Source organism: Vipera ursinii (assembly GCF_947247035.1).
Source record: "Vipera ursinii genome assembly, chromosome: 7".
In the NCBI taxonomy this organism is placed as follows: domain Eukaryota; kingdom Metazoa; phylum Chordata; class Lepidosauria; order Squamata; family Viperidae; genus Vipera; species Vipera ursinii.
The window spans coordinates 1,398,659-1,413,915 of record NC_139521.1 but is presented as its reverse complement, the minus strand read 5'-3'; positions in this window follow the sequence as shown (position 1 = coordinate 1,413,915).

Below are 15,257 nucleotides of genomic sequence, written 5' to 3'. Positions count from 1 at the left end.
CATTTTCAATAATGTGAAACCACAGATCTGCTGCAACTGCTGGGAAATATACCAGAGGGAGAGAAAAAAATGCTGCAACAGGAGGGATAAGCTATCAGGATGGCGAAATTGGGCATTTGTGCCATCTTTGTCTATACCGTTATGAGATTTTCTTCAAGACTCATCGTAGGACAATTATCTGCGATGTTTTTTTAATGTGCAATGTTCATCAGGCTTGCAGGACAGAATAAAAGGAATCAAGTGTTCCAATCTATCTTCTTCTTCAAACTAGAACTAAGGAGAAACTTCCTGATAGTGAGAACAATTAACCAGTGGAACAACCTGCCTCCAGAAGTTGTGGGTGCTCCAACACTGGAGGTTTTTAAGAAGAGACTGGACAAGCATTTGTCTGAAATGGTATAGGCTTTTCTGGCTGAGCAGGGGGTTGGACTAGATGACCTCCAAGGTCCCTTCCAACTCTGTTACATTCAATGTGCAGAATCTGTATTCTATGCTTGTCACACAAAGACTTTGGGGGATTTTGGTAAAGTATAGAAAAATGTCTATAAAGATTCTCAATCATCCAGATCCTGGTTGTCCCAAAGGTGCTTTTTGTTCCGAAAAGGCAACTGGATTTTCTGAAGAACTGAAGAATCTTCTTGGATGAGAAGAGAAACAATTTCAAGGGCGGAAGAAACCAAGAAAGTCCAGTTGCCATTTGAGGGAGGGGAAAAAACCACCTTTGGAACAAGTGTAAAAAAAGTAGGAGGGAGGGAGTCAATTTCCAAAAGCAGAATATTTCCAGTGAAAATTGGTAGAGCCTCTATTTCCATCAGAAAGTGTCCTAAAAATTGTGACATGTTAGGATGCTTGTTTGTAGGCAAACAGCTTGATTATTATTTCTATAAATGACTCAAGTCATTGACTTCTTTGAATTTGAATTAACTTGACACAGTTATGTATGCTTAGCCACCTCTGGCTTAAGAGTTCTTAATTTTGCTATTATTTATTACTTACTTTCTTTCTGGTTTGAAGGAGCAAAGAAATAAATAAGAGTTAACCTAAGCTGATCCAATTGGCATAGACCATTCCTTGATTCCATGCAATTTTTGCAGTGGTCATAGACGTTCTGGATGAAGCTTGGAGAAAGCAACAGGATGATACTTTACAAATAGTAGAAACTCTTGTGGCACAAGACAAGGAGGGACGTCGTGCATTCAACGTAGAGGTGGACAAATGCAAGCTTCATACAACAGTGTTTCAATATACGATCACCATTTTTCTGATCATTTCCTTCCTCGAAACCAAAGACACACATGCTCAGCAAAGCCATACCAAGTGTCCCTTTTTAAATATACAGTGCTTGGAAGAAGGTTTCCTATAGAAGTGAATATTTGTAGCTCAAGGTTGAACTGTAGGGCCCTTGATGCTCTCTGAGCTTGGTGGTTTTCTTGCAGACGTATAAATCCTTCCATTCCCCGCCGCCTCGTCAGAGCTGAAGAAGCGTCTTGGATGAAAAGCGAAACACGTTCAAAGAAAAACAAGGAAGTCCAATTGCCTCCTGAAAATGCACCTTTCGGACAACCATGACCTGGATGACGGAGAATCTCCATGAACACAGAGGAGATGATTATGGCCCTTACCATCTTCCATATGATGAATGCGCGCTAGGCATAGTTTGTTGAAACCATAGTCCAGGGGTCTCCAAACTTGGCGACCTTAAGACATGTGGACTTCAACTTCCAGAATTACCTAGCCAGCATGGCTGGCTAAGGGATTCTGGGAGTTGATGTCCACAAGTCTTAAAACTGCCAGGTTTGGAGAGCTCTTACCTTAGTCCATTGTGCTTACAAAGGCATTTGAGTAGGAATACCTGTTGTAGCACAATCAAACTCTCGTAAAAGCCACCGGGATTTAATTTTAGGTTTAACGTGAAGGCAAAGTGTGTGGCTCCGATGGTGCGCAGTGCTAATTAATCTTTCCACCGGGCACCCTAGTGATGCAAGCGGACAGTGTCAACTTGGCCTTCACATTGATATTCCTGGACCACAAGCAGCCAACATCACTGTGCTGCAAATCAATTTTCTCTACTGTATCAAACAGCAGAAAGTAATAAAGAAGGTCACCAACTGTACACTTGTTCCTCGGAGGTTTGTAACTTCATGATTTAATTTAAACCTCCCCAGATTGAATCAAAGGTGGAATTAATCCCTTAGGGAAGCAATTCTGTACAGATTCTATCAATAGACACCAAACAGCTCATCACGACGGGCAGGAGCGTGGTTAATACCTGAAACCAAGGTCCCTTTGGGGCGGGGGAAACTACCTGAAGCAGAGAGAGGTGCTCCCCCAGGCTTTCATTTTCCCTCTGCTTCCATCCTGTCCCAGGGGAAAATACGTTGAGTGATTTCAGATTTAGGGTTTGGGACCATGTCAACATTTTTTTAAGATATAGAGGATGGGAACAGTTTGAAACTGTTTGCCAGGCAGGACAGGAAGATGCTGAACGCTTCTTTCAAAATCTGCAAAATTTATAATATCACCATTCTCTCTCTCTCTCTCTCTTTCTCTCTCTCTCTCTCTCTCTTTCTCTCTCTCTCCCTCCCTCCCTCTCTCTCTCTCTCTCTCTCTCTCTCTCTCTCTCTCTCTCTCTCTCTCTCTCTCTCACACACACACACACACACACAAACACACACACACACACACACACACTCCTCCTCCTCCAGGTTTGGAGCAGAAGGGGGTCTGAGAGAAGGGTGTAGAACTAAAGCATGTTGAGGGATGCCATAGCATCTTTTCTAGAGTAACAATCCAACTTATTGGTTCTGAGGTTGCAAGTTGTAACTAGGTATCCTTGAATCATGAGCTGGTGTGCAGGCCAAATGCTCCTCCATTCTTCTTCTTCTTCTTCTTCTTCTTCTTCTTCTTCTTCTTCTTCTTCTTCTTCTTCTTCTTCTTCTTCTTCTTCTTCTTCTTCTTCTTCCTCCCCCTCCTCCCCCCTCCCCCTCACTCTCCTCCTCCTCCTCCTCCACATAGGTTTATGGAGAGAGGCAAGTGTACATGACCGAGTGTAAAGGGGAAAGATAAATGAGGATTTGTGAAGTCAGGCAAGGTGCATGCACATTCATTTTGGCACATTCAACCGGATGTACATGCCAAGCCACTTGGCTTCTGCATCAATTAATTTTTTTAAAAAAAAAGAAATACTTTTTTTTTGTTGAGGGACGCAGGGAAGCAAAAGCATTTGGCTTGGTGGCTCAATAAGTAGTCTTATTATGTTCCAGGTAAGGCTTAATCATTTTTCTCTTAATCGGAGAAAAAAAACCAAATAATTTCACTTCCTTTGCACCTATGTTGTTACGCCATCTTTGAGAAGGGTAACACCGTGTGGCCCCAAAGGTATTCAGAAGACGTATCATTAGTTCATGCACAGATTTTTTAGGGTCCTTTGTTTTAGGATTTTAACTTTTCTCTTCCAGAAAACTTTCCATCAGCTGAGCAACCGTGACAGCTTGAAGCAGCCACAATATGCCCACAGATATCTTCTAAGGCCAGGTGAAAGAGACACATAGTGAAGGACTCATCCTTTGTAGCCGACTACTGATATTCCTCAATTTACAAGCATTCATTTAGCGACCGTTTGAAATGACAACAGCGACTCTGAAAAAAGGGACTTAAAAATTGCTCCCACACTTGGCACAGTATCCCCACCTCACATGATCAAAATGTAGGCACTCAACAAACAGACTGTGTTTAGGATAGTTGCATGTGCTCACCATTTGCAGCCTTTGACAAGCCAAGCCAACAAGGAAAGATATATTTACCGACCTAATGACTTGTGATTCAGTCAATAATTGCAGAGATCCACTGAACATCCGTGGCAAACATGGCATAAAATTGGATCACTGTATCACTGTGGCCTCCTGAATCTCGATCAATATCTCTCTCTCTCTCTCTCTCTCTCTCTCTCTCTCTCTCTCTCTCTCTCTCTCTCTCTCTCTCTCTCTCTCTCTCTTCAGTCATCTCGCTCAGGCTTATGCGGTGCTGCCACCGGTTCAGCTCCTTCCCCTCCCCGACTACCACTTTTCTTTTCTAGGATGGTCGTGTACCACCTGCCAGGTGCCAATGTACCACAGGTGGTACCTGTACCACTGGTTGAAAAGCTCTGTTCTAGTTTGTCAGAAAAAATGCTGGAAACTGGTGTGCTTTTTTTCCCCCTCACCCTTCCATGCCATTTTAATTGGAGCTTTCTGTAGCAGTATATAAATTTAATAAAATAAAAAATAAAAATAAATATTTTAGTTAGACACAGTCTTGGTTGGGCACTCCAGCTAGTGATTCCTGAAGGGTAGGGGCTATCGCTGAAGAATGATTAATGACACTCCCTTCTCCTGGCCAAACTCACTTTAGTAAGCTGGTCATACAGCATGTGGCACGGGCTGGGTCAGCTCCATGTGAGATTGTTCCCTCAAATGATGCGCATCACGAATGTGGTTGGCTTCCTATTTTGCTGAATGAGAGTTTTGATGGCGATTCATTTATAGTCTTTATGGTAGCTGCCAGTCAGGATTCAAGGGTGCCAACTGAAGATCTAGGACAGAAGCTCTACAGAACAGGTTCTTCCCAAGATGTCCTTCAGGAATAGAGATGGAGGAACTGAATTGTTGTTCCCCTTTCTTTTTCGGAGATCAAAGTAAATGAAAAAGACAAAGAAGACAAGAGTTTAACAGCATCCGGGTTAAAATAAGTGGTAGATGCAAATCAGCAATGTTGTTGGTGTCCAGTCAAGAAGGATATCTTCAAATGTCTTCCTAAAATAAACTGTAGATGTGTCAGATATGCATGAAGTCATAGTGATGGGAAGATCTAACTCCCCTAACATCTGCCAAGCATGGTCCTTCCAGAATATTCCTTCTTGTTGCTGAGAACTTTTTTCTTTTGGAAGATGGAAGAACATGCAAGAGAATTGGTTATCTTTAACTAGAGAGACATCAGTAGGGAAGATAAATCAGAGAAATGTAAGTAAGATAAACACTGGGAGAAATTCACCACGTAATCCTGGAGTTCTTGATCTTAAGGAAAAGTGGAACTGATTAACTTGACTTCAAAAAAAAATATATGCAAATTTTAATAGAACAATGACAACTGGGCCCCCATAGCAGAAGAAAATAATGTGAAGGGAAAGTTATGACAGCTAAGAGATTCTTAAAAAGGGGATATTAGAAGCACGATAATAAACAATTTCGACAAGTACAAACATGGATGACTTTTTTTTCCCTAATCTCATTTCAGGCTGTTTATAATTTCTTTGGTGGTTTATTTATCCTTGCATTAGGTGTAGTCACTGTTTATAGAACTCATTGGGGAAAAACTGTTGGAGGGAGGATAGAGCTAATTTTCAAAATGCCAGTTAAATGCAGGAAAGCCCAACTAATGGTGAATGATTTTAGCAAAGCTATTTGCTCTGAAGGATTATCTGAGAATATCAACTGTTGCAAAGATTATGTGAGATGCTTTCTCATTCACCAAGGGCACAAACAAATGCAAATCAAGGCTTCCCAAATCAACCCTAATAGCAACAAATACCATTCTTGAAGTACAGTAATAATCAGATTCTTTCATATGTATGAACAGGGAAGCAAAATCGGGATTTTTCTGCATGTCATCTGTTTGCAGCTCACTGAAGGAGAGAACATCATGGGAAAAATGTCAAAGAGCACACAAAGCTCGATAAGGAATTCCCTCTTTTGCTTAAATAGCCAATTTTTATCTTCTGATTGATTCCTGTTCTGTTCATCGTACACGGGCAATATTTCTACCCATTTTTTAGCCATGGGCTGAGCTGGAAAATCATGAAATAGCAGATGAGAACCACTTCAGCTGCCATTCACAAAGAATGAACAGAAGAATAGAATAGAATAGAATAGAATAGAATAGAATAGAATAGAATAGAATAGAATAGAATAGAATAGAATAGAATAGAATAGAATAGAATAGGAGTAGAGTAGAGTAGAGTAGAATAAAAGAAATGTAGAATAGAATAGAATAAAGTAGAGTAGAGTAGAGTAGAGTAGAGTAGAGTAGAGTAGAGTAGAGTAGAGTAGAATTAAAGAAATGTAGAATAGAATAGAGTAGAATAGAGTAGAGTAGAGTAAATAAAAGAAATGTAGAATAGAATAGAATAGAATAGAATAGAATAGAATAGAACAGAAGAAATGTAGAATAGAATAGAATAGAATAGAATAGAATAGAATAGAATAGAATAGAATAGAATAGAATAGAATAGAATAGAATAGAATAGAATAGAATAGAATAATGAAGAATGGAATGGAATGGAAAGGAACAGAATAGAAGAATGAAGAATAGTGCATATACAAGCAATAGTGATAAATCATGATCGTAATCAACATAAAAATACATTATTCAGAAGAAAAGAAAAGAAGAAAAGGAAATAAATAGAAGACAAGAAAGAAGACAAGGAACATGTTCTGAGATGGTCACAGATCCAAATGCATCTCGTTGTAGCACACAGAGGGCACAAATGTCCCTTCTTCCTTTTTCAAAAACCTCGCCTTCAGTGTGGTTTCTTCGGATGACCTTCTGACGTCACGGCCATTCAATCCACGGATCTGGGGGGGTTCACATGGGACAAAGCAACACAGATTCAGAGTAGGTTGATGAGCATTGCAGCAGCAGCTTTGCTGGGGGCCATTTCGGTTGTTCCAAAGACTTCACTACAGATATTCCTTGACTTACAACAGTTACTTACGAGGAAAGGATTTATACTCCTTGCAGATAGCTGGTCATTTGCCTCCTTTTATAGAGTCGTTGAGGCCACCTGGAGCTTTGTGTCCTCAGGGTCACCTGAGTGGTGCAAATGGGTGTGGAGTCTCCTTGGAACTGCTGAAAGGATTTGTGTTGTGGAGTGGAGATAGATGATGCTGTGTCCTTACCCCTCTGCTCTGTTTTAACACAGATGGCCTCTTTGACCCCTCTTTCAAACCAGGGGTCCTCTCGGTCCAGAATGCGGACTTTGCTGTCTTCAAAAGAGTGGGCTTTGTCTTTTAAATGCAGATGGACAGCTGACTCTTTTCCTGATGGGTGTGTTCTACTGTGTTGTGCCCTGCGTTTGTGAAGTGGTTGTTTTGTTTCCTTAATGTATAGATCTATACATGTCTCACTGCATTGTATGGCATATACCATGTTGCTCAGTTTGTGTCTGGCTGTTTTATCCTTGGGGGTGGACAAGCTTCTGTCTAAATGTATTCTTGGGTTTGAAGTGCGCATGTATGTTGTGTTGTTTAGATATTGGACTCCTAAAAAAAAGGTAAAGGTTCCCCCGCACATGTGTGCTAGTCGTTTCCGACTCTAGGGGCTGGTGCTCATCTCCGTTTCAAAGCCGAAGAGCCAGCGCTTGTCCAAGGACGTCTCCGTGGTCATGTGGCCGGCATGACTAGATGCCAAAGGCGCACAGAATGCTGTTACCTTCCCACCGTAGTGGTCCCTATTTTTCTACTTGCATTTTTACGTGCTTTCGAACTGCTAGGTTGGCAGAAGCTGGGACGAGTAACAGGCGCTCACTCTGTTACGTGGCACTCGGGATTCGGCCTGCCAAACTGCCGACCTTCTGATTGACAAGCTCAGCGTCCTAACCCACTGAGCCACCGCGTCCCGATGGACTCCTAAACGACTCTCAAAAAGAATGCAAATGACCAGCTGTCTGCTAGGAGTATAAATCCTTCCATTCCCCACTCAGAGCTGAAGAAGCTTCTGGGATGAGAAGCAAAATGTGTTCAAAGAAAAACAAGAAAGTCCAGTGGCCTCTTGAAAAAGTACCTTTGGGACATATGCCAGCAGTCTTTGGTTCTGCTATCATCTTCAGTTCACCATTTCTTCCCTGGAAGTGTTGTGATTCAGGGTCAGCCTGTGGGTTGGGCAGTTGGGTCGGAGGACTCAGAGGAGGAGGAGGAGGGTGTTGGAGAGCTTGCTGAGGGGGTTGAAGATCTTGCTGATGAGAGCCCTCAGCCAGGCCCCTCCCACTTGGTCACCATGGAGACCCAGCTGTGTGAGCCTGACAGCGTGGATGAAGATGACCCACAGCTGGCCCTGTTCAAGGACGCCTGACGCAGGAGGCAGTCAATCAGGAGTAAACAGAGGAAGGCAATGGGGCTCCTCGGAAGGAGGCAGAGAGAAGCCACGCCCTGAACTGTATAAAAGGGGAATGCGTGGGAGGGCTGGTTTGCTGAAGGCAACCGCTTGAAAAGCTCCTGTTTCTTGGTTCGTGTCTTGTTCTATTTGTTTTTGTATCATTAAATTTGGCAGGCGTAATTCCAGCCTCTTGCCTTCTTGTAAAAGGGGTTGTCCCTGCCTTTTCTGCAGGGCCGGTAGCAGGCTGGTACAGAACAGGAAGTGATTTTAAACCCCCCCCCCCACCCGTTATTAACATTTTAACTGAGAACTTTGGTGATCAATCAGAATAGAGGTCTAATTAGCAATAACAGCCATAGCAGCAATAAAAACAACAGCAATCTAAAAATATCTTTTGGAAGGTACGTACACTAACCTTAGCAAGGGATTGCATTTATTGGTGAGATAGAAAGCGCTGACAACGAATATAAACAGGAACATTTCCCCATTTCTTATATATATATATTTTTCTGCAAGGATTGTCCAATGGATGCTGGCCTTTGGCTCCAGTCCTCCAGATGTCATTTCCAATCCCCCGTCATAAAGGAGACAACTTGGCTGTTTCTGTTCATTTCCTTCAGTCTGTTTGACAGGCCAAGGATTTATTCCAGTCTATCGATGGATTTATTTATCTAGGACATTTCGCTTCACTCATCATTAAGCCTAGGCATATGTACTTTAAACGGTGAGCAAAATGTATAACTAGCAAAGGACGGAAATCATCCATGCCCACCAGTTATTTGAAGGAAAAAATCCTGTCCATTTGGCTGAATAAATGATGCGGAAAGACCCCGAATGTGACTTGTTTTAAAGGCTCCTGAATGCTGTTTATTGCCCTGTCACCTTTCATAATTTTCCTGCAACTTCCGCTAATGAAGGGAGACAGTTTTGATCCTGGAGGCAATGCAACATTGATGATTGGGACATGAATCCGGTGGTAAGGAAACGGAGGTGTGTTTCCTTCTGCATAAACTCATGACTTGGAGATGGCTTTGCACCCGAACCTGTCTTGGCTGGATTCAGTCTCAGTTAGAAACCAAGCTGGATCAATCCCGGTTAGTAAATAGAAGACTCTTGGATATACAGTAGCTGAGTCATCGGATAGAATGAGAGCGCAAAATAGTGAAAGAAGCCGAGGGCAGACAATTTACAATTTTATTTTATTTTATTTTATTGGCCAAGAAAACTGTATAACTGAGAATCAAATTCAACTCGAGGAAGAATAACAACAGAATAACAGAGCTGGAAGGGACCTTGGAGGTCATCTAGTCCAACCCCCTGCTCAAGCAGGAGACCCTATATCATTCTGGACAAATGGCTGTCCAGTCTCTTCTTAAAAGCCTCCAGTGATGGAGCACCCACAACTTCTGAAGGCAAATCCTTCCACTGATATTCTTCTCACTGACGGGAAATTTCTTCTTAGTTCTAGGTTGCTTCTCTCCTTCATAAATTACTTCTTGTCATGCCTCTGGGTCCCTTGGCAAATAGGATGACCCACCCCTCTTTTCTCTATGATAGCCTTTAAGTATTGGGACTACTATCACATCACCCCTAGTCTTTCCATTCATTAGACTAGACATACCCAATTCCTGCAACCGTTCATCATAAGTTTTAGCCCCCAGTCCCCTAATCATCTTCGTTGCTCTTCTCTGTACTCTTTCTAGAGTCCCTCCCAACTCTTACTATTACTGTTGTGGCTCTTTAGACATTTGTGAATGCACAGGCACCCTGAAACGAGTCCTTGTTAGCTACAGTACTGGAATTTTTCAGGAAGCCTAAAATATCTGCTTAGTACCTACCTTGGTAAGAGTAACAGATTAGGCAGGTTCCTATGAAAAAGCGTGTTTCAGCACTTAAGTTAATTGGAAGTGTCACAAACCAAATACGATTTTGTAATTGCTTTAGTATTCCAAGTCACCTCATGCGTGCAGATTTTTTTTTTAATGAAAGGTGGTATTGGAAATGGACCTATGAGTCATGCAATAGTGACATTTACATCTGGCATTTGATTGCTTCTGTGCCAGGTGGCACAAAAATGGCTTCTTTTAAAATGATTGTGCTAGCTAGAACCTTTGGACTATAAATTTCAGGACATAATAACAGAATAAGAGTTGGAAGGGACCTTGGAGGTCTTCTAGTCCAACCCCCTGCTCAGGCAGGAAACCCTATACTACTTCAGACAAATGGCTGTTCAATCTTTTCTTAAAAACTTCCAGTGTTGGAGTACCCACAACTTCTGGAGGCAAGTCGTTCCACTGATTAATTGTTCTCACTGTCAGGAAATTTCTCCTTGGTTCCAGGTTGCTTCTCTCCTTGATTAGTTTCCATCCGTTGCTTTTTGTCCTGCCTTCAGGCGCTTTGGAGAATAATAGGTGGACCTCTTCTACTTTGTGGCAGCCCCTGAGATATTGGAAAACTGCTATCATGTCACTCCTAGTCCTTCTTTTCATTAGACTAAAGATAAGGTAAAGGTTCCCCCGCACATGCGTGCTAGTCGTTTCCGACCCTAAGGGCCGGTGCTCATCTCCGTTTCAAAGCCGAAGAGCCAGCGCTTGTCCGAGGACGTCTCCGTGGTCATGTGGCCGGCATGACTAGACGCCAAAGGCGCACGGAACGCTGTTACCTTCCCCCTGTAGTGGTCCCTATTTTTCTACTTGCGTTTTTACGTGCTTTCGAACTGCTAGGTTGGCAGAAGCTGGGACGAGTAACAGGCGCTCACTCTGTTACGCGGCACTCGGGATTCAACCCGCCAAACTGCCGACCTTCTGATCGACAAGCTCAGCGTCCTAACCCACTGAGCCACCACGTCCCTTTTTATTCATTAGACTAGACATACCCAATTCCAGCATTTCTTGGAACTACTGAAATGACCGTGTTGTGCTACTGTGCTTTCTGCAGGATGTTTTCTGCCCTGTGTCCCTTCACTGTTCAACACAAATCCTTTCAGCAGTTCCAAGAAGGCTCCACACCCACTTGCACCACTCAGGTGACCCTGAGGACACAGACAAACCTCCAAGTGGCCTCAACGACTCTCTAAGAGAATGCAAATGACCAGCTCTCTGCAAGGAGTATAAATCCTTCCATTCCCCACCATCCGGTCAGAGCTGAAAAAGCTTCTGGGATGAGAAGCGAAAGGTCTTCAAAGAAAAAACAAAAAAGTCCAGTGGCGTCCTGCAAAAGCCCCTTTGGGAGGTCTGTAGAACAATTTCATCAAGTTATCCTTCTTAAATAATTTTGGAAGCTGCCTTTTTTTGTTCTCTGCCTAAAGGCCGGTTTCAGAAATTCCGGGTTGAGAACGTTACACAAAAAAATACATATATTATAAGAAGATTACGATAGTTATGAGACTAGTAAGGGTGTATTAATGGCTTCACTAAAAGAAAAGGAGATTTTTTTTTTAATCCCATTTATATCCCGCCCTCCTCCGAAGACTCAGGGCGGCTTACAATCTAAAGCACAAATCAATGTGCTTAGCAGTAGCCTTCATTCTATGTATATCCCTGCTTTATTAGGGCTTTCGCCCCCCCCCCAAGCGGCATTGTTACAAAGTCAGCTTATTGCCCCCAACAATCTGGGTCCTCATTTTATCTACCTTGGAAGGATGGAAGGCTGAGTCAACCTTGAGCCTGGTGGGACTCGAACCTGCACTAATTGCAGGCAGCTGGTGTTGCTTAAGGAGGCATTAGCCCACTGCTCCACCAAGGCCCAGATTGTCTACGTTTGTGCTACGGTCTCCAGTATAAACCCCAATGATGTTTGCCTGCATCATGGCCCCTTTGCACAATTGCACACCGTGTGATATAAGAGACATCATTTGCCCACCGCTGACATTGGATGCTCACGGTCAACCATTGATTCAACCTGTATGGCCACCAGAATGACATTAAGCAGCTTAATTTAAAAAAAAAACATCCCCAAAACAAGACATATCCACGCATAAAACTGTTTTGTCATGACTGATGCAGGAAACTTCCGGGCGAAATGATAGCAATTTTTGAAAAGCAAATAGGTGTTGAGCTTCAAAAATAAATTTTAATCTAACCGGAGTTCATGGTTCAGCATATTCTTGTGTTATTGATGAGAAGCATAAGGCACGAATGAGAGGACGGGCTGTTTCTCGCGCCACATCCGAGGGAAAGGAAAGGGCAGCCTAAGAAATTAAAAAGGAAGATTAAAGCAGGCTGCCAGGGCTTGTTGTGCGTCTCCCTCCGAATCCTCCCAACAAATTGTTTAAAAAGTGCTAAATATGAGCTGAATAAATTGCCTCCCCACCCAGGCTGGCTTCACACGAAGCATTAGGGTGGAAAAAATATGGAGAATCAAGAGGTGTTTGGCTGGTGGTCCCCATTTCAGCCCTTCCCTCTTCCTGGCCTTTCCAACCAAAGCGGTCCTGTTCGGGCATCGAGATTAAAACAGCAACAAGGTAGGAATTTTATTCCAGTAATTTAGAAGAATTGTATTAGGTATGTAATGCCTGGCAGGTGCACGGTGTGTGTGTGTGTGTGTGTGTGTGTGTAAGTGCAAAAGAAGTCCAGATGAAACGGTGTTGCACGTTAAAAAAAAATACAGATCTTCCAATGCAGATGCCCCTGAAAACATCTGAAGGCATAAATTTATTTATTAGACGTTTTTTTAATCCTGCTTTTATTGCTTTATAAGCAACTCAAGGCAGCAAACATCCTTCTCCTATTTTCTCCACAATAACAATCCTGGGAGGCGGGTTGGGTGAGAGAGAGCAACTGTCCAAAGGGACACAGCCTGCTTTCAGGCCTGAGGCAGGACTAGAATTCACAGGCACCTGGTGATTGGCCCAGAGTCACCCAGCTGGTTTTCAGGCCTGAGGCAGGACTAGAATTCACAGGCACCTGGTGATTGGCCCAGAGTCACCCAGCCTGCTTTCAGGCCTGAGGCAGGACTAGAATTCACAGGCACCTGGTGATTGGCCCAGAGTCACCCAGCTGGTTTTCAGGCCTGAGGCAGGACTAGAATTCACAGGCACCTGGTGATTGGCCCAGAGTCACCCAGTCTGCTTTCAGGCCTGAGGCAGGACTAGAATTCACAGGCACCTGGTGATTGGCCCAGAGTCACCCAGCTGGTATTCAGGCCTGAGGCAGGACTAGAATTCACAGGCACCCGGTGATTGGCCCAGAGTCACCCAGCCTGCTTTCAGGCCTGAGGCAGGACTAGAATTCACAGGCACCTGGTGATTGGTCCAGAGTCACCCAGCTGGTTTTCAGGCCTGAGGCAGGACTAGAATTCACAGGCACCCGGTGATTGGCCCAGAGTCACCCAGCCGGTTTTCAGGCCTGAGGCAGGACTAGAATTCACAGGCACCCGGTGATTGGCCCAGAGTCACCCAGCCGGTTTTCAGGCCTGAGGCAGGACTAGAATTCACAGGCACCCGGTGATTGGCCCAGAGTCACCCAGCCGGTTTTCAGGCCTGAGGCAGGACTAGAATTCACAGTCTCTTCGGCCAGCACCTTAACCTACACCAAACTGTCTCTTTTCAAATTTTCAAGCATTTTAAAAGCTATATAAAAAGGAAGATTTAATGGAAAATATTCTTCCTCCTTCTTAAATATAGGTATCAGGATAGTTAATAAATAAAATAAATAGATAATAAGCTGCTTTAGTCACAGGAGAAATTCCATGCGTAAGGCAGGGATTTAAGGGCAAAAGGCTTCCCTGTTAAACAGGAAAAGGCAGATATTCCGTGTGTTGAAACTGTTCATCAACCTGCCTCTCCCTCTCTTAACAAAGCTTGTATCACTGTGGATGTCTAATCCATATAAAGATCACACACACCTCGGCTAATTACAGACCGGCATCATTATAAATTTAGTATCTAAAGACTCTATCTGAGATTCTTGCTAACCAGCTCCGGGAAGGAATGGCCGGAGTTATTACGAAAGTTATCCTGAGCCAGCAGGATTTACTCATCAAAAACAAGGATCTGATCATCAGAGATTAGCGGCAAATCTTGTCACTTTAGCTAGTGGCAAAATGGAAGCTGCCATAATTATTTCGTTCGTTGTAAAGAACGGCTTGGATGAAGTTCACGGGGGATGCGGTGCAATCGCCCGGAGGTTGATGGGAGGGCCTTTGGATGCGAAAGGCCAAATTTCTCCAGTGATTTACAATCGCAGCTCAGCCCAAAATTTATGCCGCTAAGTGAGACATTGCTAAGTGAGTTTGGCCCCATTGACAGACTTCCTCCCTCTCTTCCTCCCTCCCTCTCTGCTTCACCCAATCTCCTTCCTTCCTTCCTCCCTTCCTTCCTTGTTCCTTCCTTCATTCTTCCCTCCCTCCCTCCCTCCCTGCCTGCCTTCCTTTGCCCAGAAATAACAAAGGGCACATTAGACTTAAATTACTCATTTATAATTGCTAGTTTCAATCAATGACCATTTTAAAATATTAAATATATTTCAGAGTTGCTTGTCAAAAAAAAAGTCTTGCAGTTGCTGGCATTCCTTGAAGGGTGTTTTTTTTTTAAAATAAGCACAGGGTCAGCAGTGGGAAATAAGCAGGAAGATGAATAGGATGTCAGAATTAAATTGAGTTCCAGAACAGTTCTCCCACATTCTGAAAGAAAAAGATTGCACCGAACTTTGTCTTACGGTGGATGGTTAGCCAATGATTCAGCATCAACAACACTTGGAAAGCATCTGCAACCATTGAATTCTAGGTGATTTTTTAAAAAAAAGTCTTTACTTTTAGTGATGATAATTGATGATGCTTCAGGCTCCTTTCTCTTTTATTTTAATACAAGAAACCAGTTGGAAAGTTAGCACTGTTCAGCCTGCTGTTGTTTTAAAGTTGCAGAGGTAAGGTGAAAACAATTGCCGTTTCTTTGTCATAAAACATTACAAAATACTTATTCTCCTTCTGTTTTTCTTTCTATTCTTCCATATTCAGCCATTGCCAAAATTTTATAGGATTAAAGTCTCCAGAATTTGTGAATGCTCCAACACTGGAAGTTTTAAAGAAGACACTGGATAGTCACTTGTCTGAAATGGTATAGGGTTTCCTGCCTGAGCAGGGGGTTGGACTAGATGACCTCCAAGATCCCTTCCAACGTTGTTGTTGTTGTT